The sequence below is a fragment of the Camelus bactrianus genome, chromosome 25, assembly GCF_048773025.1.
Source record: "Camelus bactrianus isolate YW-2024 breed Bactrian camel chromosome 25, ASM4877302v1, whole genome shotgun sequence".
In the NCBI taxonomy this organism is placed as follows: Eukaryota; Metazoa; Chordata; class Mammalia; order Artiodactyla; family Camelidae; genus Camelus; species Camelus bactrianus.
This window is the reverse complement of record NC_133563.1, coordinates 14,242,242-14,268,271: the sequence shown is the minus strand read 5'-3', so window position 1 is coordinate 14,268,271 and position 26,030 is coordinate 14,242,242. Positions and strand designations below refer to the sequence as shown.

The following is a 26,030-nucleotide window of genomic DNA, read 5'->3' as shown; positions in this document are numbered from 1 at the left end:
TAATTTCTACAAATAGGCTAATTTAAGTGACAACCTTTGGGAATTCTTCATGGGTAATTCTAACCCCAGTGCACAGTATAATCTAATGCTTAAGCACTATGATATTTTACCCCAAAAGTAGTTGCATTTCATAAGAAGTGAATGATAATTTTGCTTTAGACTTGAAAGATTTTGATATTCTATTTAGCTAACTTCAGACAAGTATACTCCTGAAGTGCAATATATTATTAACTTCTTATCCTTTTTTAGAAAAGCAACTATGGGTAGAAGAGCTTAAGAAAAAGTTAATGTGCTACTACTGAAGGCAATTTCATGCAATAATATTCAAGTTATATCACGTATCTTTTTCTGGGAGCTAAGTCCCATGGATTCTAAGCAGAGAGGACAGCATGGTCAAAGGTCCTGAGGCAGAGAGGAAGAACTGAAAAGAGGCTGCTATGTCTGCAGCAGATGGATGAAGGCAAGAGTGGCAGGAGCTGAGATTATGAAGGTAGGCAGTGGTCAAGTGTAAAGCCATGAGAAGAACTTCAGAGCCTTTTACAAACACAATGGGAAGCTAAGGAAGAGTTTTAGGTGGATCACTCTAACTGCTTTCTGGGATACAAGGAGGCAGGAGGGTTGATAGCAGAAGGTTAAAGAGGCTTTTCAGTCATCCTGGAGGGCGGCTTAGACTAGAGCAGCCAGTGTGAATGGAGAGATTCAAATGATTTCAAATCTATTTTGGATGTTCTATACAATAAGTGCTATGCTAGGAATGCAGATAGGTGATAAAGGCCATAGTCTCTGTGTGTGAATTTTAATTTTCAGGAATCTCAGCATCTACTGGAAAGATAGATAATAGAAAGTTGTACTTGAGAATGATAAACGCAGATAGAATCAAATGCAAGACACTTTGGAAAGCATGTGGAATAGGAAACCAACCTAAAGGAAAATTTCATGTAAAAAGTGTTGGCAGCTAATGGATTATCAGCTTTTTGTTAAAAAAAAAAAGACTTCTATGAATGCAGTTACAGCACTGTATTAGAGAAACTCAGAGTTACTTACAGTCCATATCTATTAATTTACTGATAAAGAACCTGGAATTTAGAAATGCTAAGTGTCTTGCCTAAGAGGATGCAGATGAACAAATACACAATCACATAAACATTTAAACAATGATGACTTGTCCGTGGTAGTAAATAAGAAACACAGCTCTTCTGCTCACCAAGCTCTCCTAATTAAGATGGAGAGGTTGAAGGTGACTACAGAGTTTCCTGCTTGAGCACATGGGTGGATGGTGGTATCACTGATTGAAATGAGGACCACTGGGAGGAACAGTTTTTGAGGTGACAGGAGTGTGCAGAAGGACAGAAGAGATTCCACTTGGAGGTGCGTGTAAGACGTTCACACAGAAATACTAGAAAAGACAACAGTCATTTTAATAAAAGGCCAGTATCCTACCTAATTAAACTAGATTCGTGACATCATTTCACTTTAATTCCTGATTCAAATTAGAGGAAGAGGCAATCTGTTTCCAAATACAAAAATTATTTTAAATATGGGTATCATAATAGAGAGATGTGTTTACATTCTCAAATGTGCTAAGCATTCCCAATCAAACCGGCATGGTTTTTTATCTCCTGGAGCTTAGAGAGAATTTTTGTTTGTTTTCTTGCTTTAATTAAATTCATCTTAGAGGTCTGAACAGCAGACACTGTGTATTATTCTAATTATTATAGAGAAACATGCATAGTAGTATTCATTGAGGAAAAAAACTCATTAATTATTCCTTCTTCCAGGATTGTTCTAGGTCCTGGAATTACTTAAAAAGATACACTTTGGATCTGCTCCATGCTCCCCCTAGGTCAGCTCATCCAAACGTTCATGGAATGTGTTCCTGGGTGAGGACAGTGCTAGAGACATTGTCCCGTGGCATGAATGACGTCTCCGGAACCTCATCTCTCATTTTATAACCTTGATTAATTTGTTTGGTATAAGCTTGATTAAGTAAAACAGTCTAGGAATTTGAAACACACAACCAGAATCTCTGCATTTGAATTTTAATTTTCCTAGAAGTGAGGCAAATCACAAGGAAAATTAATAGCAGAGATTTGTCAAGTGAACACACACACACACAAACTCCCCCCCCCCAATACGGCCACCACCACAAGAATAATATTCCTGCTATGTTTTGCAACAGGCATAATTCAAGTATTCCTTGATTTAAAATGTCAGGTTTATAAATAGTTCTCAGTACAATTAAAGGGATCCATTCCTTAAAGAGGGTGGAACTTCTGTGGGGTCACCATGCCTTATTCTGATTGGAGGAAACCATTGAGGGGAGGAAAGGGAGGAGCTCACTCTACTTATTGGAAAAATCAACAAGGATCATACACGAACAAGCTGGCCAGGTCCTGTTGGCTAGACGAAGAGATTCAGATCAAAGTCAAGTTTTCCATTGTAGAGCTTGGATAGAAGGGGCTACTTCTGAAGGTGTTTCTTTATCTTCTGGTTTCTGAGATCTCCTGATGGAGAAATACAGACGTCCAAAATGACACTGTGATTGGGCAAGTGCAGGAGGAGGTGGTTTGGGTGGTGGGAGGAGGGCTGGAAGTTACCCCATTTCCTTCTTTGTGGCATTGGGAATAAAACTTATCAATCATATCTCACAAGGGGGTTTCTCACTCTGAAACACATCTGGTTATCATCCTCAAGGGGAATTAGCCCATGCTGTGTCATTATCCTGTCAAGAAAGCAAAGGCGTCTTTCTGCCTCAGGCTGTGGTTTGCCTTCATCCATTTTTTTGTGACCCTTACCTGCGATTGTCTTGCAGTTGCCTGAATGTACAGCTATCACTCCAAAGCCCTTCCCTGGAGGTTGGCTGACTCAATCCACTTCTCGTTTTTATAAGAGTAGTCCCCCTACAGACATTCTGAGTTAACTTTGGAATTTAATAACAATTTACAACCTGTTTATAGGGGAAAATATGTTTCAGTTTCCGGACAATCAGCTTGAATATTTCTACACTTCAGCCTATTTGTGAATTGGTGGCCCTTGTATCTATTTAGCCTAACTTCCTGTATCTTATCTTCTTTAAAAACAGTATAATACATCTTTGAGACAAGTAATGTCGTTATTAAATAAGACGACACAAATTAACAGAGACTTCTTCCATTGAGTCTTAGGGTTGGAAGTTATCATTGTCATGTAGTCAGATTCTCCTAAGTTACATTGGATTAAATTGTGGCCCAGGGACTCATACTTGGAGTGATCATCTAATTTACTGTTCAATATGAATACCTTGGAGTGCTGGAGCTACAGGGGTAAAACTGGGCAGTATGGGGCAACGAGACCTGACCTTACTCATAATCAAGCTTGCCCAAGTGCTGTGTTAATGACAGAGATGATATAACCTTGGGAAGCTTGAAGCTTTGTCACTGAATGAAAAGAAATTTGATTCATGCCATCTGGGGAGATTTTTCATTAACAAACTTCTCTCTCATCCTTCATTAACACAGACAAAACATATTTTCCATGTTAATTTAACTTTATAGCAAAGTTAATGTCCAAAACATCCTTGTTAATGTTTTACTAATGGTGAAATTCATATGATGATTATAACGTTTATTAAATTTTATTTAAGTTAAAATCCCTAGACAGTACAGTACATTCCCTGCCATATTTTGAGTGGCCGTGAAAATTAAAGGGTCTGAAAGTTTTTGAAAAAGTGTATACCTATACAAAACCCAAATATCAATAATCTTTTACAGAATACAAAATGAAAGTCAGTTAAATCAAAGGAAAAGTATCATAGAGAAACCAGTAAGTCAGAGCCACGGAGCTTTCAAAATATATTCATGCTATGAGAAAAATTATTAAAAAGTGGTGAAGAGATGTATTTTAGAGAATATCTTTATTGATAGATTCTAGCCTAAATATGGGCATCATTCTAAACTATCGCATGACTGCTGTCACACAAATTCTAGGCTGTCACGGAACTGCAATAGGTCAGCTTTAAAGCAAACAAACTGGAGGTGATCTAAGTGGTGGAAACTGGAAGACTAGGAATACTATCATCCCACTTCTTGGGATCCCATTTCTGAAACTCAAGCCAATGAATCTTAGCAATTACAGCTCAGCATTATTTTCCCTTCTCAGCTTCCTGGCAGATGGTAGCCAACCAAAAATAAATATTCCCATTTCCTTATTCAAAAGACAATTCTCCCATTAGAGCTACTACAAGGAAAAAATCAAATGCACTGCAGTGTGAGGTGCAAACTTGGCCAACTGAGTGAATTATAAAAGAGATGGTGGGATTAATCTTACAACAACATCCAAATACAAAGCTAGTCTCTGGGAGATCAAAGCACTTTATAGACCCCTAGCAACACAATTAAATTCTTTCTTCGCAGGTGGTTAACCAGATCCAGGATGTCTGACAGATAGGCAGCAAACCACTCATATTTTTACCATCACTTTTTAAATACTAACTTTTAAAAATCTTTATAATTCTAAGAAAAAAAAGGGACTGTCCTATTGAGTGAAGAGACCAAAGCTTGATATGAATCTCCCTTGAAACCTAAATATTCATAAGAATTATCTGAGGAATATGCTAATTTTCTGGACCCCACCTCTAGAGATTCCAGTTCTGTAGGGCTGGAATGGAGACCAGAAATCAGAACTTTCAAGAAGTACTGCTGAAGCACACTTTTGCAAGATAATTCTGATGAAGGTTTTACACAGACAACAGTTTGATATAGAAATAGGAAAATTTATCTGAATATTCCCAAGAATATTTGCCAACAAGTTTTCTGAGTTTTTATATGTTGTAAAAATTTCTTTGTATAGTTCATGAACTCAGGATAAGAAATATTTTAATATTTTATTTCATTAAATATTATTATGGGAAAAGTAAGTATTATGTTACTATGTTTGACTAATTTTTCATAGCATAGGATGTGTGTGTGTGTGTTGTGTTGAGGAACTGAGAAATCTAGATGCAATAATTAATCTGTTTCATCCTTTACAAAAAGCAAATTTCTGATAAAATTGATTTGTATATAAAAAAGCAGTTGTTTAGATAACAACTTTTCCATGGGTTTCAAAATATGCTTTCTCTTAAAAAACTTACAAATTTTGTCTGGTTTCTCTTATAACTATATAAATATCTCCTCAAAAGAGGATAACATTTAAAAGGATAATGAAAAGCAATGGAATATAATTTCAAATAACTTTGACTTTTAAGAAATATAAAAATGGATATGGATAAGCACAAAAACAATTAATTAAAGTCCTGGGGGAAAGTTTTAGGAGCTGGAATTGTTTAGTCTAGAAAAGAGATGATTAGGGAATATTTTTGTAGTTGCCAAGCCTAAAACATTAGGTTAAATTGAGAAGAAAGCTGACATTTCTTCATCTCAACTGGACAAAGAAAGTATGCTTCCTGATGATTTTACAAACATTTGTTTACATCTTTTTAATAAATACATCTTTTCTCTCATCTCCCTTCTTCTTCATTTCTTCCTTCCTTCTTCCCTTCCTTCCTCATGTGAATAGAGCATCTGTTCCATGCCAGGGACAAAGGAAATGAGGCTGGTTTCAGTGAGGTACATTTTCTGGCGCGGGAAGTTTTTGTGAAGAAAGTTACTTGGTCATTTCAACACTTTGTAAGATATCTGTGTGTAAAATGACATAGGGTATGGGTTGTACAGGAGGTTTCTCACAAAGACCACTTACTTTGGGAAATTTCAGTCTAACTTTCACTTTGCTAATCTCCAGCAAGAGATTGTAGTAATGTGATTCAGTGTCAGAGTGCAGAGTATTATAGAAACAATTATGAATTCCAGAACAGTGGAGATACTAACAGAAAACTTATTTTTTCTATTACTAGTTTCACTGCTAGCACTTGGAAAAGATGATTAAGTCTACTTGGCTGGCTTTCCCCCCAAACTGCCACTCTGTTCTTTAATTTAATGATCAAAGAAAGATACTATTGACCAAATGGACTGCCAAATCAGGTGTCAGGGGTATCTGGTTATATTTTTAGAAATTATTGATAAGAAACTTTGAAAATGCTGCTTAATTGCTCTGAGTTTCACCTCTTTCTTCCTCTCCATCAGCCTTCCTGTAACATTTAGGTGACCTGTTTTTTAAACAAACATTCCTCTCACATCTTGAGGCGTATTTTAGTTCCAGTGAGGACCTGGAAATAGAGCATCATACTAGGTGTACTGCTGAGAAATGGGTTCATTCAGCCCCCAAAGAGTCAAAAAGAGTCAGAAAAGTCAAAAAGAGTGACCATAACTGGGCTCAGTCCAAGCAAATATGCAAGGATGAAGTCGTGAAGGATGCTGAAGAGATGCTAAGAAACATGATGAAGAATGTGACAGAAGATCGTTATAATTAGGACCCTAGGACCCAGGCAGAATGGTGGCTGACACTGAGAAATATTTTAAGCAGTTAGTCTCTGGGAGGAAGGCTGAGAGATAGAAAGTGTAGCCTAGGAACAATCTTTGTAGTCAATTGGGTTTTATTAGCCTTAGGACTTCTAGACAAGAATTTAATGAATCAGTAAACACTTTTAATTAGAAGAAACATACATACCTTAAGAATGACAATATTATATCTCTTTATGAATATAGTACAGTTGTACATTTTCACTAAATTAAACTTCCTCTATCTCAAGTCAGACTTTCAACTTTGTCCCCAAGCCTCCATTTCGTGTTGTATTTTGCCATCTAGTGGCTGATCCTGGTATAAGGCAAAACCGACTCAACCCGAAACTTAACTTCTGTATGTTTTGTAGAAAACCTGAGGCATTTAACTTTGCAAAACGTTGGAAAGCCTATTTGTTTTCTTTACATGCTCTCTTGCTCCAAAGAGAATACATGGTGGATATGCTTTGGAGTTGAAATTTCAGGTCATGAAAAGGCTGAGCAAATTTGAGAACATAAAATCAAACAAAATTATAAATAAATTTTCACTATTTTTCTTAGCATTAAAAAAATTACTTGGTATTTCTTTCCCACTCTAAGTTTATATAAACTGAAATCTAATAGGTTTCTCCAATTGAATCATTCTAGTTCGTTCATTTTATTATTGTATGCTAAAATCAACCTAATTCTCATTTAATTCCATCAAATGGTGTAGATCATTTTCCCCAAACTTTATCCAGCTTTTCTTTTCCCTTTGTGTTCCTTGTTTGTGCAGGAGATATCAACTGAAATCTTTGCATTATTAAAAATCTACAGTTCAACTTCTTGTTGCCTCAGGTGAAATATGACACTGATTATTGTTAAATTAGCTTATAATTTAAAAAAAATATACTGGGAACTTGAATTCTGTGTTCTCTCCAGCATCAAGTCCCGTTAGGACTGCTTACTGCAATGTTTGTACCACAGGGACTGTGTGAGCTATAATCTGCCTTCACCATTCAGCTTATGCTGATGGTCAGACAGGAAAGAAGCAGCCCCTCTGATGAGCCGTTTACACGACAGTCCGAGAAGAGCACAGCATCCTTCCAAACCGCATTTGGAGAAAGCGTTGAATGCACAGAAACTTAGTTTAGTGGCTAAGGGCAGGCTTTGGAGGGAATAGACAGATTCGTCAGATTCTGATCTTTATTAGCTGTTGTGCCATGTTTAAGTTATATAACCAGTTCCTTTATTCATCAAATGAAACTGTAAAGACTTGACTGAAATATTTTACTATAGCTTAGTCTTAGTACAGTGTCTGGCCCATAGTAAGTATTCAAACAATAGAAGTTGTGATGATGATGAAGCTGATAATGACTATCAGACAATCCATGTCTTGCCTAAATATCTAATTCTGCCCAACTTACCTTCTATAATGTAAATTCCTGGCTAACTATCTGGTAACCACGGAAATCTTCTTCGGGGCAGGCTCCGCTATAAGCACTGCAGCTTGAGGAATGATTTGTGGGTGTTGGTCAAAGATATTTCACTTCAAACAAGAAAGGAAAGAGCGTCAAAGAAGAGGCCTCTGGATCTCATTCATTCGAGCACTATGGCCCCAGCTGTGCCAAGGGGAGCACAGCGTGGCCAGCCGGAGTGCATGAGGAACGGAGGAAATCCATGTTTAAATCCTTGAACAGTGTTTTCAGCACCTATGAAACTTTGAGCTGGAACAGACTCAACAAAGAATAAGGGCCACCTGGTTTATAATAATAAAAAAAATGCCTCTCCAGACCATGCAGGAGATGAGAAAGGGAAGCAGAATTTAGGACCACATGAGCCATAGAAAGGCAGATTAGGGCTCCCGTTTGTTCTACCATAGCCTGGCTAGCTCAGTTTGGGGCAAATCATTGGAGTCTGTTCTTTTGACATCTACAGGAAATAATGTGGCCTTTGGAGGCAAACTATTTTTGTCTGGTGGCTATACCTTTGACACTACGAGGAATAATGCAGCAGAGAATGCTCACAAGTTCACACTGTCTATCCGGCGACTGTGGAAGCTCCGTGACAGCAGTACCGCCCCATCTTGCCCCTCACTGCATTTTCTGGGCATAGCACGAGGCTCAACACATCGCAGGTGTTCACACCCTATCTGCTAAAAGCGTGAGCCAGTGTGCTCACTGCATTTACCCATGCTGAAACCCAGATCTGAATCTAGAACTGCCTCAAGGCGATTCCCCACTGGGCGTGTTGAAGGCGGCACAAAATCTATGGCTAAGCCATACTCTCCATTTCTACCCCAACAGTCTCGTTCTATGAAGGGTGCTACTAATCTCATTGTTTATGTCAGAAACCCCATTTTCATCTGGTTTCTTCTCTTTCCCGCACTCTAGGAATCTGTCCTTTTTAACTCCTAACCATACTTGGAATATGTGCAGGTTTCTTCAGCTCCTCTAACCACATCCTTATGTCAGAACACTGGACTTGCCTGAATCACTGCAACATTCCTTTCCCCACACTCACTCTTACTCTCCTCTGATTCATTCATGATGAATGACAGGCCTCTGGGAAATGAAAACATTCAGGCCTATGGTCAAAGCTGAAGAAGTGAGGCACATGTTATGACTGGCAGACCGCTGAGATGGAAGAGAAGAGACCTAAGTTCTGGTTCTGGCTCTATTACTGCCTGGATAACCAAGTTTAGGTATGTCTCTATCTCTCTCGATATTGGCTTCTCCATCTATAGAATAAAGACCTTGAACCAAATGATTTCTAAGGATACTTCAAACTTTAAAGTTCAGCGATGTTGTTAAAGATGCTTCTAACTCTGGAGCAAATGCCTTTTATGATGCTTTAAAATTGATTTTAATAATAGAGACGAGTCAGTTATCATGATTTTTGAAATCTGCAGACTTGAAGCCGTGGCCAAATTAAAAAGTATTAAGGACTCAAATTGACACAATTGCTGATGCTGGGAAAGAAACTGACCATGTAGCAAATATTGGCTTTTAACGTGACTCAATCTTATTTCAAATTTGAGCAGCCTTGAACTGATAAATGATCTTTTCTAGTCATGAAATTTCTGGCAATTCTTATACTCACAGTTTTGAAAGAGCTCAACAGATTTTGTATATGACATTTCGAAATTTAAAGTGAAAGCACTATATTTGTTTGTCTACTACCAGAATGGAAATAAGGGGAAGGCCGTAGGTTCTCTGAAAATAGCGGTCATGTCTATTTTTGTTCATTGTAACCCCAGAGCACATATTTGTTCCAAAAACATTTGTTGAATCAGTTAAGGCAAATAAAGCATTGGCCTTATCTGCACCCCCAAGTTCACAGCAGCATTATTTACAATAGCCAAGACATGGAAACAACCTGTGTCCATCAACGATGAATGGATGAAGAAGTTGTTTTATATATACGTGTGTGCGTGTGTGTGTAGTACTCAGCCATAAAAAAGAATGAAATCTTGCCATTTGTGGTAACATACACCTCGAAGGCATTATGCTAAGTAACATAAAGTCAGAGAAAGACAAATACTGTGTGATTTCACTTATATGTGGAATCTAAAAACAAAAACAAAAAATCCCCCACCAAACTCATAATAAAAGAGATCAAGCATGCAATTACCAGGGGTGGAAGTGAGGGGAAGGGGAATTGGAGAATTGAAGTCAAAGGTACAAACTTCCAGCTATAAGATAAACAAGTATCAGGGATGCAATGTACAGCATGATGACTATAGTTTACACTGCTGTATGTTACACAGGAAGGTTAAGAGAGTAAATCCTGAGTTCTCATCACAAGGAGAATTTTTTCTTTTCTTTTTATTGCATCTATATGAGATGATGAATGTTAATTAAACCTATTGTGGCAATCTATTCACAATATGTGAAAATCAAACCATCATGCCATATGCTTTAAACTTTTACAGTGGTATGTGTCAATTATTTCTCAATAAAATTGGAAAAAATTTTAAAATAAAAAATTTTAAAAGAGATCAATTCAGTGGAAAGGTGTTAGCTATTATTTTACCTAGCCAATTGTCTAGCAAAGTAAAATTTTGTGGACTGTAGCCAGTTGTACAGGTGCCTCGCCGAAGAAGTATGTGGTAGATTGATTGCAAAAGTGGCCCTAAATCTCCACCTCACATCCAGGTCTCTTGCAACATGACTTTGAAACTTCCCCCATCAAGAGTTGGCATCTATTCCCTCCCTTTGAGTCTAGGCAGGCTTTGTAGCTTGCTTTAGCTAATAGTATGTGGCAGAAGTGAAGGAGTGCTATGTATCAGCACCGACCTCAAGAGAACTGGCAGCTTCTGCTCTATTGGACCCCTGCTTCTGCCCTGAGATCGAGCTTTGGCTGATGTCCTGGGGGTTGAGAGACCATATGGAGCAGAGATAGATTGATCCAGCCAAGGTTATTCTGGACCAGCCAGCCCTCAGTCTGGCACTGACTGCAGATCAATGGTAAACCCAGTTGAAGTAAGGCAAGATTGGCCCATAACAGCAGAACTGGCCAAGGAACTCATAGATTTGTGAGAAATAATAAGTAGCTATGATTTTAAGCCACTAAGTTTTGGAGTGGTTTATTACAGTTATTCTGGAATAGATAACTAATTAAGGGTGAAAAGAGGCTGAAGTACAGCCCACAGTCCTCTTGTTACGCTAGGAAGCCTAATGTGGATTTGTGTCTGTTAAAAGGAAAAGATGTCTCTTTTCTAACCTGCATTTGAGCTAGTAGTATCCCTGATTTTTGCTTCTGGAATAGGGAGCACAATTTCCCCTGACATGAAGCCTCTGAAAATTTGGTCAAAATAACGAATTACTGCTTCTATAAATTCATCCATTTTTTTTCACCAACCAAATGTGGAATTCAATGTTATATTACAAAAGTAGGATTTGCAAGGCTATTTATGCAAAAGCTTCTCACAAGGAGCTTTGTTCGTTATTGGGGCACCTTGTACCAGGTGGGCTGTGTGTGGTATCTTGGTCCACCAAACAGCCAGGCTCCACATGGGAGAAATCAGCACACAATTCCACTTATTGATAATTCTAAAAATAGTAACACCCTCTTTACTGAAACAGTTGAGCATAAACACTGATAAATGAAGTAGATTGTTTTAATGATCTCACTGTTACTGGAAACCAATATCCAGGAACAACTTGGTAACTTTCCAAAGAAATCTTTAACTGCTATGGATCTGCTTAAATTAACCCTGTTTGTCTGCCCAACTATGAATAGCAAGCCACTTAAACTAAACTTCATTCTGATTTTTAAAAATTAGGATTTTTTCTTTAAAAGAATCCAATATTTCCTAGGACATATCTTGTTAAAACTGGTTGAAGGTGGCTTTAAGTGTGTACTCCTAAAGGCATTCCTCCATGGGGCCACACATTGACTAATTCCCTACTGGGCTGATGATTCCAAATAAAATATGGTCATTTGTTCAAGCTAAATCCTTGTTTTTCTTACCTCATTTTGTTTATACAAATGTTAGATGAGATCAATCTTTATGTGCCTCTTGGTCTGGTCTGTAAGGACCTCCCAAGAGTCTTTAATCCACTCAGAAAAAAAAAGTGTATATTTCTCTCACAAAATAATAGCACTTAACTAGAAACTGACTTAATTAAAATAGCCTCAACTAGTATTGATTAATTAGATTTAGAGTTAATAGGGTGATCTGATTAAAAAATGGACAGAGGAACTGAACAGATGTATTTCCAAAGAAGACATACAAATGGCCAACAGGTGCATGAAAAGGTGCTCAGCATCACTCATCACCAGGGAAATGCAAATCAAAGCCACAATGAGACTTCACCTGATACATGTTAGAACTGCTATTATAAAACAGACAAGAGATAACAGTTGTTCTTGAGGATATACAGAAGGGAAGCCTCGTGCACTGTTGGTGGGAATGTAAATTGGTGCAGCCACTCTGGAAAACAATATAGAAGTTCCTCAAAAAATTAAAAGTAGAATGAACCTAAGAATACATAGATGGATGAATGGATAAGGAAAATGTGGTGTGTGTATGGGTGTGTGCGTGTGTATGTATATATACACACACATACACACACACTATATATATATACACCATATATACACCACATTTTCCTTATCCATTCATCCATCTATGTATGTATATACACACACACACACACTATATATATACCATATATACACTATATGTATACACAATAGATATTATTCAGCCATAAAAGAAGAAAATCTTGCCATTTGCGACAACCAAATGGATCTTGAGGATACTATGCTAAGTGAAGTAAGTCAGACGAGAAAGACAAACACTGTATGACCTCACTTATATCTAAAACAAACAAACTCATAGAAACAGAACAGATTGGTGGTAGCCAGAGGCAGGAGGCAGGGAGGGAGGTGGGAAAAATGGTTCAGGGTGGTCAAAAGGTGCAAACTTCTGGTTATAAAATAAGTTCTGGGAATGCAACGTACAACATGGTGACTATACTTAACAATACTGTGTTGTATGTTTGAAAGTTGTTAAGAGAGTAGATCTTAAAAGTTCTCATCACACACACAAAAATTGTAACTATATAAGGTGATGGTTAACTCAACTTATTGTGCAATATATAAACTTATCATTTTCAATATATATGCATATAAAATCAGTATGTTATTGTTATAAACTAGTACTAGGTTATATGTCAACCTAAGTAACTAATTAATTAATTAAAAATAAATAAAGGAGTTAGTAGGGTGACATTGTAGTCTAAACTGTAGACATTGCAGACTTAAACTACACCAATAGGAGCAGAGGGTGGAACAGAGAAGATAATGATTGCACGTGTGGTTCACTGGTCGGGCAGTATCTCGCACTCCTGTGGTCAGTCTGAGAGTTGTATTTTGGAAGGCATATTGAAAAACTAGAATGAGTCCTGAGGAAGACATCATGTCATTGGAGAGCTTGGGAACCCTGTTACATGAAACATGATTCAAGAAGCTGGAGATATTAATGCTAGAAAATAGGAAGATTATGGGAAACACCTGTGACTTCAATTTGCTGAAGGACCGTCAGGTGGCATAGAGATTTGGCTTCCTCTAGCGCCTCTATGGATAGAATTTGGGATCTTTGAAACATTGTAACTCAATTCACATTATTCCCGTGCATTAAAATCACTCCCACCGTCTTTCATTGTTCTTACAAATCCAATTTTCCTATGCCTGCCTTCCCTCCACCTGACATCATAGGTACCACTATGTCCCCCACTCATTAGAGGCCAGACACATTGGTTTTTGTTGTTCCTTCAACACAAAAATTCAAGCCCACCTCAGAACCCTTATTCTTGCTGCTCCCTAACTGAACAAGGAACAAATATATGAAGCATTAGTAATGGCCTAGGATAAAGATAGCAGATTTTGCTCAATACAAGGAATAACTGAGAATCAGAGACCAGAATCCAGAGCCTTGGCAGAAAACAAAGGATTGTCCATCTGGAATGATTAAAGTGAGGGCTAGTAACCTCCCACCAGTGAAGCTGGAGAAGGTGACTTGGTTGCTTTGGGTTGTGAGGGACAGAAACTAAATTGTCTTAGGGCCAAAGGGGAATATTCTGGTTTATTTAACTGAAAAGTTCCAGCATGGCTGAATCCAGGTAATTAAATAATGTCTGTAGAATCATTATTTGTTCCAACCACAACCTCTGCTTCTCTCTCTGTCTTGGCCCCTTCTAAGGCAGGCTGTCTCTAAGAGGAAGCAATGTAGCCTCCAGACGTCTCAGGATTATATCCTGCCTGATTAGCAACCCTGGAAGAAAGAGAGTTGCTATTTCCTAAAAATTCCAGCAATAGTCCCAGGACTAACTTTGGTTTGGCTTGGGCCACACGTTCACCCTTAGCCAGTCACTGAGGCATGGAGATGAGATACTTTCAATTGCAACTTCTGGGACTGGGGATAAATCACACCTATTACTCCAGGAAGAGGCAGCATCAGCCTCACCAGAGTAACATGAAATAAAATTGTGGGAGGGCTGGTTCCCCAAAATAAAATCAGGGAGTAGCTAACAGGAGACAAGAGAACAGGATGCTGAAAGGGCAAAAAGGTGAGATTCCTGTTATAAATGATGTTCAAGGTTGTTATAACTGGAAAAAACAGAAAACAAACAGATTGCCTGGTTTCTAAAAATGTGTCTGACTGTTCTATGATAGAATGAAAGTCATCCCTTTGTCTTTACCTGCTCTGGTCCATTTCTCAGGAAGATCCTGTCATGACATGAAGGCAAAATAACCTGTTCATGGCACATGCAGGACAGGTCTTAGGGACAGGGAGAGAACAGCTGGACCTGACCTGAGAGCAGAATGGTAGGAAGTGGGGCGCATGACCCAGCTACAGAGCCTGGCTCTGGACGTATGCCTGTGTGGGCTACTGAGAGAAGAACACTGTCATCTTCCTCAATTCCAGAAAGAACTGGCATCAAGCACCCCTAGTGCTTGTGTCAATTTCCTGGTGTACAGCACAATGTTTCAGTCATATGTATACATAAATATATTCCTGTTCATAGTCTTTTTCATTATAGGTTACTACAAGATATTGAATGTAGTTCCCCATGCTATCCAGTAGAAACTCATTGTTTATCTATTTTATATATAGTAGTTAGTATCTGCAAATCTCAAATTTTTTTCCTTTCCCACCCCCAGTTTTTCCCTCTCCCACCCCCACTCCTTCCTTAACATAATTATTAATGTACTGTTAGCTAAAATTCACTGAATGCCTACCAGGTCCTAGGCATTAATCTAGGTTTTGATTGTATATTACTCATTTAATCCATGTTGACTCCTTGAGATCAGCAGGTACCATTCATAGTTCCATTTTACAGATGAGGAAACTGAGGATCAAAATATTTAAGTAAATTAATGAAGATTACATTGCTAGAAAGTAATAAGGCTAAGGTTTGAACTCATATAGTCTGACTGCTCAGTCCAGCAATCAACATGTGGTGGGCAGCCTCTAAGATGGCCCCAGTAATCCCTTCCTCCTGGTTCATGCCTTTGGGTAATTCTCTCCCTATGCATGTGGGCTGGGCCTAGAGACTTGCTTCTAATGAACAGACCACAGCAAAGATAATGGGATGTTACTTCCAAGATTAGGTCAGGCTATGGTCTAAATGTTTGTGTCCCTCCTGCCAGATTCATATGTTGAGATCCCAACCCCCAAAGATGATGGTAGGAGTATGTGGGGCCTCTGGGAGGTGTTTAAGTCGTGAGTGGAGACCTCTTGAGGGATTAGCGTCTTATACAAGAGGTTTGGGAGTGATCCCACCCCTCTTCCGCCATGTGAGGATATAATGAGAAGACTCCAGCCCAGAGAGGGCCCTCACCCACCCATGCTGGCACCTTGATCTCACTCTTCCAGCCTACAGAACTGTGAACGATAAACTTCCGTTCATAAACTGCCCAGTCTCTGGCACTTTGTTATAGCAGTCGAACAGATTAAGGCAGGTTATAAAAAGTCTGTGGCATCTATCCTGCTCTTGCTCTCTTGTTCATTTGGCAGAAGCCAGATGCCTGGTTGTGAGCTGCACTATGGAGAGACTTACAAGGCATGATGAGGGACTGAGGCCCTCAGCCCAGCAACCTGTGGGGAACTGCATCTGGCCGGCAGGCAGGTGAGGGAACTAGGAAGCAGACCCTTCAGCCTCAGTCTCGAGATGACTGTAGCCTCATGGGAGACACTGAAAAAGAGGCACCCAGCTCCACCACATCCAGATCCCCACCCACAGAAACTGTGAGATCTCAACATTGGCTATTTTAAGCCATTAAATTTTAGGATAATTTGTCACTCAGGAATAAATCATAAATAAAACACATCAAGAAACTGAGATGCTGGCCCCTTCCTTTCTCCTTTGGCTTAAAGTGTGCTCTGTCTCTTACTTTGGAGAAAGAATGACACAGAACAGAAGCTCTAGGGCCAGTTTATCACCTGCCTACCATGTTAATTTCCTAAGCACCTAATTTCTTTTTTTATTAAATTATGATTACCTTCCTACAAGTCCATCCTCTGAAATATTGACTTTTCTGCTTGTGGCAAAAGAAGTTTTAGAAGTATAGGCTGGACAGATTAGGGTCCAGGTGACTACCTCACTGGTCACATGCCATTGTCACCCAGGGAAGTTATGAAACATGTCTGAGCTTTAGTTTCTTCATTTGTTAAGTGGAATAATAACAGTAATGTTAACTTTTTAAACTGAAGCATATGTGAGTATGTAAAGGAAGGAGAGAGAAAGGTTGAGAGAGAGAGAGAGATAGAGAGAGAGAGAGTGATAGAGAAAGAGAGAGAGAGAAAGAGAGAGAGAGAGAGAGATTGAGACAGAGAGATGAAGAGAGAGATCTCTTTTTTTGCAAAAAGTAATAGGGTCCCAGGTGGTGCCTATCCTTAGGGAGCCCAAACCAGGAGCTTCTGGAAGATAAGCTGTCTCTCAATATTTCCTGGAAGTCTCAGATTGTTTAGAGCTGACATGAAATGTCTCTGAGGAAAGAGAGGGAGCAGAAAGCAGGGGGAGCCCGAGACAGGGGATTGTATGGGAACTGAGGGTGCATTCCTGGGAAGAGGCCAGTGGGGAAGGTGCTTCGTACGATCTGGGAGGCTGGTTCACCTGGTTTCATGACAACTGCAGAGCCTTCTGTGACCAGGGGAGCCCCAGAATAGCACAATAAGCTGACTTTCAGGATACCACCAGGCATCTCAGTTCTCACCAGTGTGACCCTCTCTGGATTCTTTGCAAAAGAAACCGAGGACTTTGGCATTACTTGGAGGCAGGTAAACTACTGAGAGAGTCACTAAATGTGGAGAATTAATTCCCTGCCATTTAGGTTGCATTGGAATCTTAGAGCTGGATGTCTGAATATGATTTAAAGGTAGGAGGTAATGAGATATTTCTTAACTCCCAAGTGATAGTTAAAAATTCATACTCACAAGTCTGTAGAAAAGCATAAAATGTTCTCCCTGTTGGCACTGAGGGCCTTGGAAGCACCCTCAGAGAGGCAGAGTGTTGTTACTGCTTAGGGCACGTGTTTTCATGGATGAACTGCTCTTATGCACCATGCGAAAGGCTGATTGCTTTCTCCCTAGAGCCTCGGCATTTTCCAGGCTTTATTTATTCCTAGCCTGATAGTTGAGCAAGATACGCTTGTGCAGATAAGACAAATGTGACCCAGTTCCAGGACTTTGAAATAAAACTTGTGATTTTCATCACTCTTTGGGTTATCATCATTTAGGGTGAAGATTTTCCACAAGGCCAAGTTATCATTTTTGTCTTATGATGACTCCCCAGAGAGGGATCACTGATTCCAAATAGAGACATTGATTCTGCTTTGGGAGTTACTTGCAAAGCAGCTTTAATTAGGTGCTGAGGTCGTTATCAGTCCTTGGCAACCCAAATTAGGCATTCCATCCCCAGAGAGTTCCTCAGTACTGAGTTCTCAGCCTCTTCCCACCCCAAAGTCAGAGGGAGATTGTCCTGTCTGAGACAAAGAACGTTGCTCCAAAACTTGCCTTTTAGGTCTCAGTGGTTCAAAGTCATATTGTGATCTGGAGGCTGAACTACAGCTAATGACTTGACTTGATTTTTATAATATTTAACAGGCTTTCAGGGAATTTAACTATTCGGAGTTGAATCTGGAAGCACTTCAACTCAGCTATTTTTCAAAGATGTTTATTTTCTGTATTTCTGGCAGTGTTTTGCTAAGAAATGCTGCTGACACGCTCTCTCAGAAGTGGCATTCCAGACCCCTGCAGGAACCCCTGAGATGAGAGAAGTAAAGACCACATTGGATGGTCAGACTTAAACAGAATGCTGGGAATTTAAATCAACGTAAGGACATCTGAGTCTAAGAAAATGAGTCTCCCTTCTTTGCTGTTCTGGAAAACTCTCTGTAATTCTAGGAATAAATTATCAATGTTTCTTTATGAAAAACAGTCATGACTTTCCTAAAGGGAAGACAAGAGGAGATTTTCTAATAAAACTTGTGTGAGTTGGGCCACAGGACTCTTGTCTTTAGAAAAGCTTTGAAGAGCAATACCTAAAAGGATTATCGGAAGGAGATGGAATGATTTTTAAGAGCTAACCCTGAAGCACACATCTTTTTAAAAATGCAGGTGTCAAATTTAGCTTGGTTGGTATTTATGCATTAAATGTTTCTTGGCGTGGGATTATTTTCTTAGTTTCTACCTTTTCCTTTGCAAGGAGGTAGGCAAGTGTTTCCTCTGCTGGTATCTGCAAAAATACTGTATGTCTGAAGTAAAGGCTTTTTATTGTCTATCTTACTAGGCTGAAATCAATAGCCCTGTGTTCATTCACATTTCAGCACTCATCTGGTTTCTCCCCAGATGTTTGAACTTTACACATTACCAAAATAAATCCTCATACTTTCTTTGATAAGCTAAGTCAGAGTTTCTTCTGATTGCATTTTGAATTGTTTTCTCTCTAAATGTTCATTTTCAAGTTTGTTACTGTGATCCCCATCTGTACCTATCTTATTTCTCTGGAATTTGTTGATGTGTGGGAAAATTAGCTCTTCCCCTAGACATTTGTTCTTTTAAACTGATTTGAAGAATTTTCAAGAACAGGGGTTAGAGACCAAAACTGTTAAACATTCTTCCTTTCATCAATGGCTATCTACTGGGTTCATATTACATATTATAAATTCTTGGAAAACAATTTTTTAGTTTAAAATATTTTGAATTATATTATTCACATAATTTCACATGTACAAAAACTAAATACAGAATTAGCAGACTCTCCCAAGACCCCTCAAAAATTTCATAGCAAGGTCAAGGCTTGTGCCAAATGTCTCACTCCTCAATCCTGATTCTACTTCTGAACTCCCCATATTGGTAAAGGGCACTGCCGTTCTCCCTGGAACCCAAGCAGAAAACTGGCAGGAACACTGGTGCCTCCTTTCGTGTTATCCTCCCTGCATAAGACACACCATATGCCTGGGCCCTTCTCTCCAGCTCTTCTACCTCTTGACTCTATTTATCTACATCAAGGCACTAGCCCCCTCCAGTTTTTCTGCCTGGAGGCACTGTCCACCATACAACAGCTAGATTAACCTTTAAAAATAACAGATCTGATCAAGTTACTTTCCAATTTTATTTTGTCTAATAATTCTCTATTACCTAAACCCTGAACATTATTGCATAATGGAGGAATATTTTGATATTAACTAATATTTCCTTTTATTTTATTCCTATATTTAAAAACTTTGCAGCATAAAAGTGTTCCAACAATCCAGACATAGAGAAATTAGTAGTAAGATGGCGGAGATAACAGTGTGATGAGCCCTCATGGGTTCTCACCTGGCTGCACCAGTGATCAACATATGGCTAATCTTGTTTCACCTATACCTTCCCACTCCTCCCACCCCAGTACCCTTAGCTGAATTAATTTAAAGCAAATCTCAGACAACCTGTTGTGCTTTTCATTATCAGCAAGTTCCTTCTTTTCCTTGATTTCAGACCTGAGTTGAGGAAGCTCAGACTCACTGCCTCAGGAGAAGGAGCATTCAGAGACCAATAGATTATTAGGTTTCAAACCTCAAAGTAGACTTTAGAAGCTCTCACCAGAGACAAGGTGTTTTTGATTTTTTGTTGTTGTTGTTGTTTTTTCAATCTTCAAAAGACAAAACTTATATAAAAGAATAGATCTGAGAAGAACAGAGGACAATGTAAAAGCAAATCTTTCCACCCCGGGTTTTGGGAGAGGCAGATAGAGAGGGGATAAGCAAGTGTAGATGCCCATGAAATCCCAAGAATGTTGGCCCTCAGTGAGTCCTGAGGAGGAGAGACGTTAGAAAACTCCACATTTGGAGGTGTAGGCACTGAAGAAGAAAGGATACCTGTGACATTATGTCCAAAGACCAGGTGGCCCTTGTGACACCTTGGTATGTAAATCAAGAGTGAGAAAGATTGTTTGGTGTGTCAGGGCAGAAATATACAGAGTTTTTATGGAGGACTTAGGGATCGTCGATAGAGAGCCAGTGATCTGAAGGGACTACATGGTCGAGACAAGAAGAACGGAGAGAGATCTGGGCAGAGAGAGCGCAGGGGCATGGTGGAGCCACAGAAGGCACTGGCTAGAGGGAGTTTCGGCAGCTGACAGATCCTCAGATACTGTCATCCTCTGAATCAACCTTAAGGGAAGGGGAGATTCAGGGAGGCCCTGAGTTGACTGACACACTGAGTTGTCTCATATTCACTGTTTTGCCACCAGGTGAAATAAGAGATTAAGATAGAAACTGCATTTACCTAGGATAGCAGAGTACATTTTTGCACTCCTGAGTGTGACCACCTCCAGAGAGAAGTCATCAGGACTCAGACTTTCTCCCTGTCTTTTTCTTTACAGTCACGCTCCACCTCTGGTCCCTGTTTTCCTCTTGGTTGCTTTGCTGTCAGGCAGGCTCTGGGTGGGCAGTGGGTGCTGGAAGCTTCAAGTATACATGCAACTGATCGGCAACTCAAGGGAAGAGAAAGTTGTCTCCTTGCCAAGAGCTCCTGCAAAGCACCAGGACTAAGTCTCACGGAAGTGTTTTGCATTGTGACTGTGAATCAACCACTGTGCTGTTGAGGTGGATAAGCTCCCATGGCTGGCCTGAGCTCACCACTACACTGCAGTTGAGGGTGGAGTCAGCTGATCTCCACTTCCTAAGGGAGAATGAAGGTGATGTTCCAGGAAGGCAAAAAGATACAGAACAGGCTGAAATAATACAAATGTTTAATTAAAATATTTGCTTAAATGAGTGGAAGAAACAAGACCTTCAAAATCTAAGACCAGGACTCTTCCAACTACACTACATTGCCTCTGTCTTTATTTCATACACTGCCATCCTTTACTGAACAAGTCAGAACTTGGACACCCTAAAATGGCATTAGTTCTGTAAGATGGCATGCAAGCTAATTATGACAAATCTGTGCAAGCTTTATAAATTTTTAATGGTGCTTCTATGGTACCTAGCTTTCAAGATTTAAGATCTTATAAAAGTGTAATAGTGAGTTCTTAAGTAGAAAGAGAGTGGCAGAAGTGAGGTGAGAGACTGCATTTCTGAGTAAGAAGTCTGACTGGTTCTAAGTGACGTGTGAATTTAGAGAGATTCGCACATCCTGAAAAAATAGTTTTATTTATTCATAAAGGTTTTGAGTTCTCCTCAGATTAACCATTTAGAGTCAAGTGCCCGCTGGGTCTGTGGGGCGATTAGTCACCTCTGGTTATTCCTCAAGATCGACTACAAGCTCTACAAATGTAGGACCTGTTCTCACCCTACATGCCTGTCTGGCACTGGCTGGTCACATGACAGAACCTCAGTAAGTACCGAATGAATGAAGTATGAGCAGTGGTTGAGATGAACAATAGTACAGACACACACAACTTTGACTATAGAATGTTATATGGAATGTTATTTTTAAGTTAAATTTGTTTTTCATACTTTATGGGGGTTGATATTAAAATTGTATCACATCTGTATCTCTCTCCTTATGGTATTTACGCTCGTTAGTAATAATAGCCAACCTATGTTGAATCTTACCGTGGAGCAAACTCTCTTGTAAGTACATCACTTCATCCCTGCAACAATTCTAGGAGCTTCTATTATTATATACATATTTATTACAAAGCTGGGATTTGTAGAGAGTGCTGGGATTTGTAGAGTGCTGGGATTTAATGCTGGCAGTGGGATTTCTAAGCATGTATTCTAGCTGTTAGGCTTACAGGGCCATTTGTAAATACTTGTCTGTCATATGTTCCTCTCTTAGAATAAAAGCTCTATGATACTGTCATATCTACCACACCTGGACAGGGCTTTGCTCAAGTTAATTGCATCAAATGAAGCAAGGAATTAATTAGCTAATTTCTTTAGCAAACAATGATTAATAGGAAAGAGAATTTGTAAAGTGTATTTGGCATCAGAGATTTTACAGATTTCTTAGATGACGAAGAAAGCATGTAATATATTATGACAAATATGAATAGCTAAATATTTAATGCAGATAGAAGGACAGATACAGATATACATATTCAGCATTTATAGTCTGCTTTTAGTTAGACTCACTTCTTCTAAACCCTAGATTTGAATAATAAAATCATCATATTTTAGGTTTGGGTTGGTACACATGTCATAATTAATTAGATGAACATTATTTTTACTTCAGTGGCTTTTCAGAATTATTTCTTTAAGAGCACTTGTAGACACAACGGAATGGAAGAAGTCTTTCTAGACCTGAAACACTTAAATCTATTGTAATTGATATTTTTACTATCAATCATCAGCACTCTACACATTAAAAGAATGATGTAATAAGTTATGAGGAATATTGGTATCAAACTCTTTTAAATATTCATGTTTATAAGCCATCAAGTACAACAGTCTTCAGCATTTCCTTAATTATGCCAAGTATAAGAGAGGAAATACAAAGATAAATCATAGCAAGGATTACACTAATCATATATTTCATAATTGACTTAAGATTTCAGTTGCTTTTTAGAGTTTTAGTCTGTCAAACAGGTGTTTTTAGCTCTCATGGGTCCCTCTACCTACACATGTGGTTTATTTAACATTTTTGATGGGGGTTAAAAGTGAATTGTCTTTGCAGGTCCAAAACAAATCTTATATTTAATCTGGATAAGTCACCCAAACTCATGTTGGCTATTCATAAAATTAGGAACTTAGTTTGTGGAATAATAAAAGGAATCTGCAATTCCAAGGACTTTCCTCTGAGATTGCAGATGCTAGAACTGAGGTATGTTCTAGGATTTAATTTTATAACAAGCGCTAGCATTTTCTACCTTAAGGTAGCAGTCTCCTTTAACTTCATCCAAGTGGAATTCCATGACTTCTCCGGCACTTTGTCTCAGGTTGGCTCTGCAGCCCCAGGATTGTAAGAGCATATGTGCGAGTCTGGTCTGCTGTCTTCCCCTCTTCATTCTCCTTTTCTTTCTGTGTGGTGTGCTTATTACTCCTCTGGTGCTGCCCTGGGGTGGAGTAGAGGACAAATGATATTTCACTAGGTGACTTCTCAGGGAAAGGTGGAGATCCTCTTCATTTGGTAGTCAAAAAATCAAATTAAAGACTGCCCATAAGGCATGCAGGATCCTGGGCAAGCAACTGTTTTTTGTAGGGCCTCTGTCTAACAATGTGGTTAAAAAATATACTACGACATTCATGGACTCATATAAGGTACAGTGATTTATCAATGAAGAGTTATTAATGGATAGAGAGGAGGTATTTACGTATTTGTTTATTGTCCGATCAGTACAAGTAAAGATTTTTCATAGTTTCCACATGCATCTGTTCTGGTTGTGGTCCAGGAACCTATTTGTGTTTTTTATTCTCAAATGTGCTGTTTCCAGCATATTTCATATATCCCACTGTGAAATAAAGGTAGCAATGCTGTTATTAGTCACAAAAATCCATGGCTCCTTGGAACTTTATTGTATTGAAACTATATCAATTAGCTTGCCTTTGCAGTTCCCTGATACCATTTACTTAATGCTGGTTGTGTCATTACTCACAAGGCTGCATTATCCTGTGGACGGTGGCTTCCAGGGACTCTCTCAAAGGTTGTTATTTTGCTTTGTTGATGATGACAGATGCAATTTTTATCCAGAGTATTCAAGGAAATGTGAACAATAATTTGTTAAATTTATCATTCATGATTTTACAGTGTAAACATGGGACAGTTTATCTTCCTTCCATGTCTTTTCTTGAACTTGTCAGGACAACAATCACTGCACTCCTAGAATGTGAAGTCTTCATTGTGGAAGTCATCCAGATACTAGAATACTAGCTCACTCATGTGGACACATTTGTTGGTTGTTGGTAAGGCTACAGGGCCTACAAAATTCCATGTGCAGGAAGTCCAGTTGAGGCTTTTTTCTCACCTCAGTGATGACCAAAGTTGGGGCCTCTACCCTCCCCTTTGTTCACAGGCAGCTGTGTGACTTCTCCTGTTATTCAGGTCGAAATTCAAATGTCACCTCCTCAGAAAGACCTTCACTGCCCACCTTACAAAAGCAGCCATGAAGACTCTCTCCCTTACATAAGTCTATTTTATCATCTGCATGTACTCATCACTAGCTAAAATCAATTGACCATTTCTTTTTTTAACTAAAACACAGCCAATTTTATTCAAATTCTCCAAAACTTATACTCAATATGTTAATTGTTTCTAAAATTTTTCACCTTTATATAATGATTTTATTATTTCATCTTTCTTTTATAGTTTTTTTCATTTTTTCTTTACAGTTCTTCAATAGAAGCCAGTCTTGAGTTGTTCAGTTAGGAGCCTCTGACCTACTATTCTGCTTCAATTTCTTCTTAATACTTATATCCAACATCTGGCTCCTAAATGAAAAGCTTTTGGTCTTTTCAATCGCATGCTGATAGGGTAAGACTGCATTGTTACCCATTACCATAGACTTTATTTAGAATCAATCTTGGCATCCAGGATTGCATTTCTAGTGAAATTTACAATCCACCTTTTAGCTTCTTCTGGAGTCATGTTCAGTGTATCTGCCAACATGTTAATGCTGATGCACTGATGGATGCAACAAAAAGTCTCAAATATGAAGAGATGGGCATTTTCAATGAAATCCTCAAGACAAGTCACCAAGAAGAAATCATTTGCTAGCACTGATAAACATTCCCTCAGCTTTTTTCTGAGCCTCATTAAAGTCAAAGTTAACATATAAGAATTCAACAAACTCTTTATACATGTTAAGACTCCTGGACTAGATATTTTAGCACCTACTGGAATTTTCGAACATCTTTGTTTTTTATGACTGCGGTGGTCAAATAAGAGCATATGTGGACACGTCATTTGAATTGCATTAAGATACTGTGGCTGGTTAAAGGAAGAGATCAATCCTGTTATCACACCCTTTAGGGTGATTGAAGAAAACAAACAGAGGTCAGTGAGAATGAGCCATGTTTGCTGCTGAGAAGACTGAAGTGGAGAATTCCCAGAATTACTGTCTATGAATTGACTATTTCCTTGGGTTAGTCTGACTCCTCTTTCTTGACTGTAGGCTCCATGAGTGAGGGGCTCAGTCATATTTTCTGCTGTCACCCTAGTGCGTAACACAGGTCTTGGCATAAAGAAGTTACTCAAGAAGGATTTGTTGATGACTGAACTGGACTTCCTAAATTTCTTATTCATATCTATAATTATGTTTCCTTTCTTGTTCCTAATTTTTTTAATGCTGTATTTTTTTCTCCCTCTCTCTCCCTTTATTTTCTTGATTATTCTTGCCAATCCATTATGTATTTACTACTTTTTCCAAGAAAACTAATTTTGCTCAGGAGTCATGCCTATGTTTTTTGGAATTTTAAAAATTTCGATTCTCTATTTATTGGTTTTATTTTTTATTTCATCAACATTGACTTCACTTTTACCCAGCATGGCACATAATCCTAGATTCCTGTTTGCTCTCCTTTAACCACTTAGGAGAGACAGAGTACACCTAAATACAGGGATGAAATGTTCACTGAAGTATGGTCAGATACTGGCTGGGATGTAGCTCCTGATCTTCCCCCTTAATGAACCATTTTGCCAGTGAAGAGCTTTCTAATTCACTGCTTTTAGACTGATCCACTGGCCAATGTTCCCAACTA

At 38.8% G+C, this 26,030-nt stretch overlaps 1 pseudogene; it reads right to left on the bottom strand.

Moving 5' to 3' along the window:
* Positions 1–24,691: 24,691 nt before the first annotated feature.
* On the bottom strand, positions 24,692–25,575 carry LOC105069675 (eukaryotic translation initiation factor 3 subunit E pseudogene; annotated as a pseudogene).
* Positions 25,576–26,030: the final 455 nt, after the last annotated feature.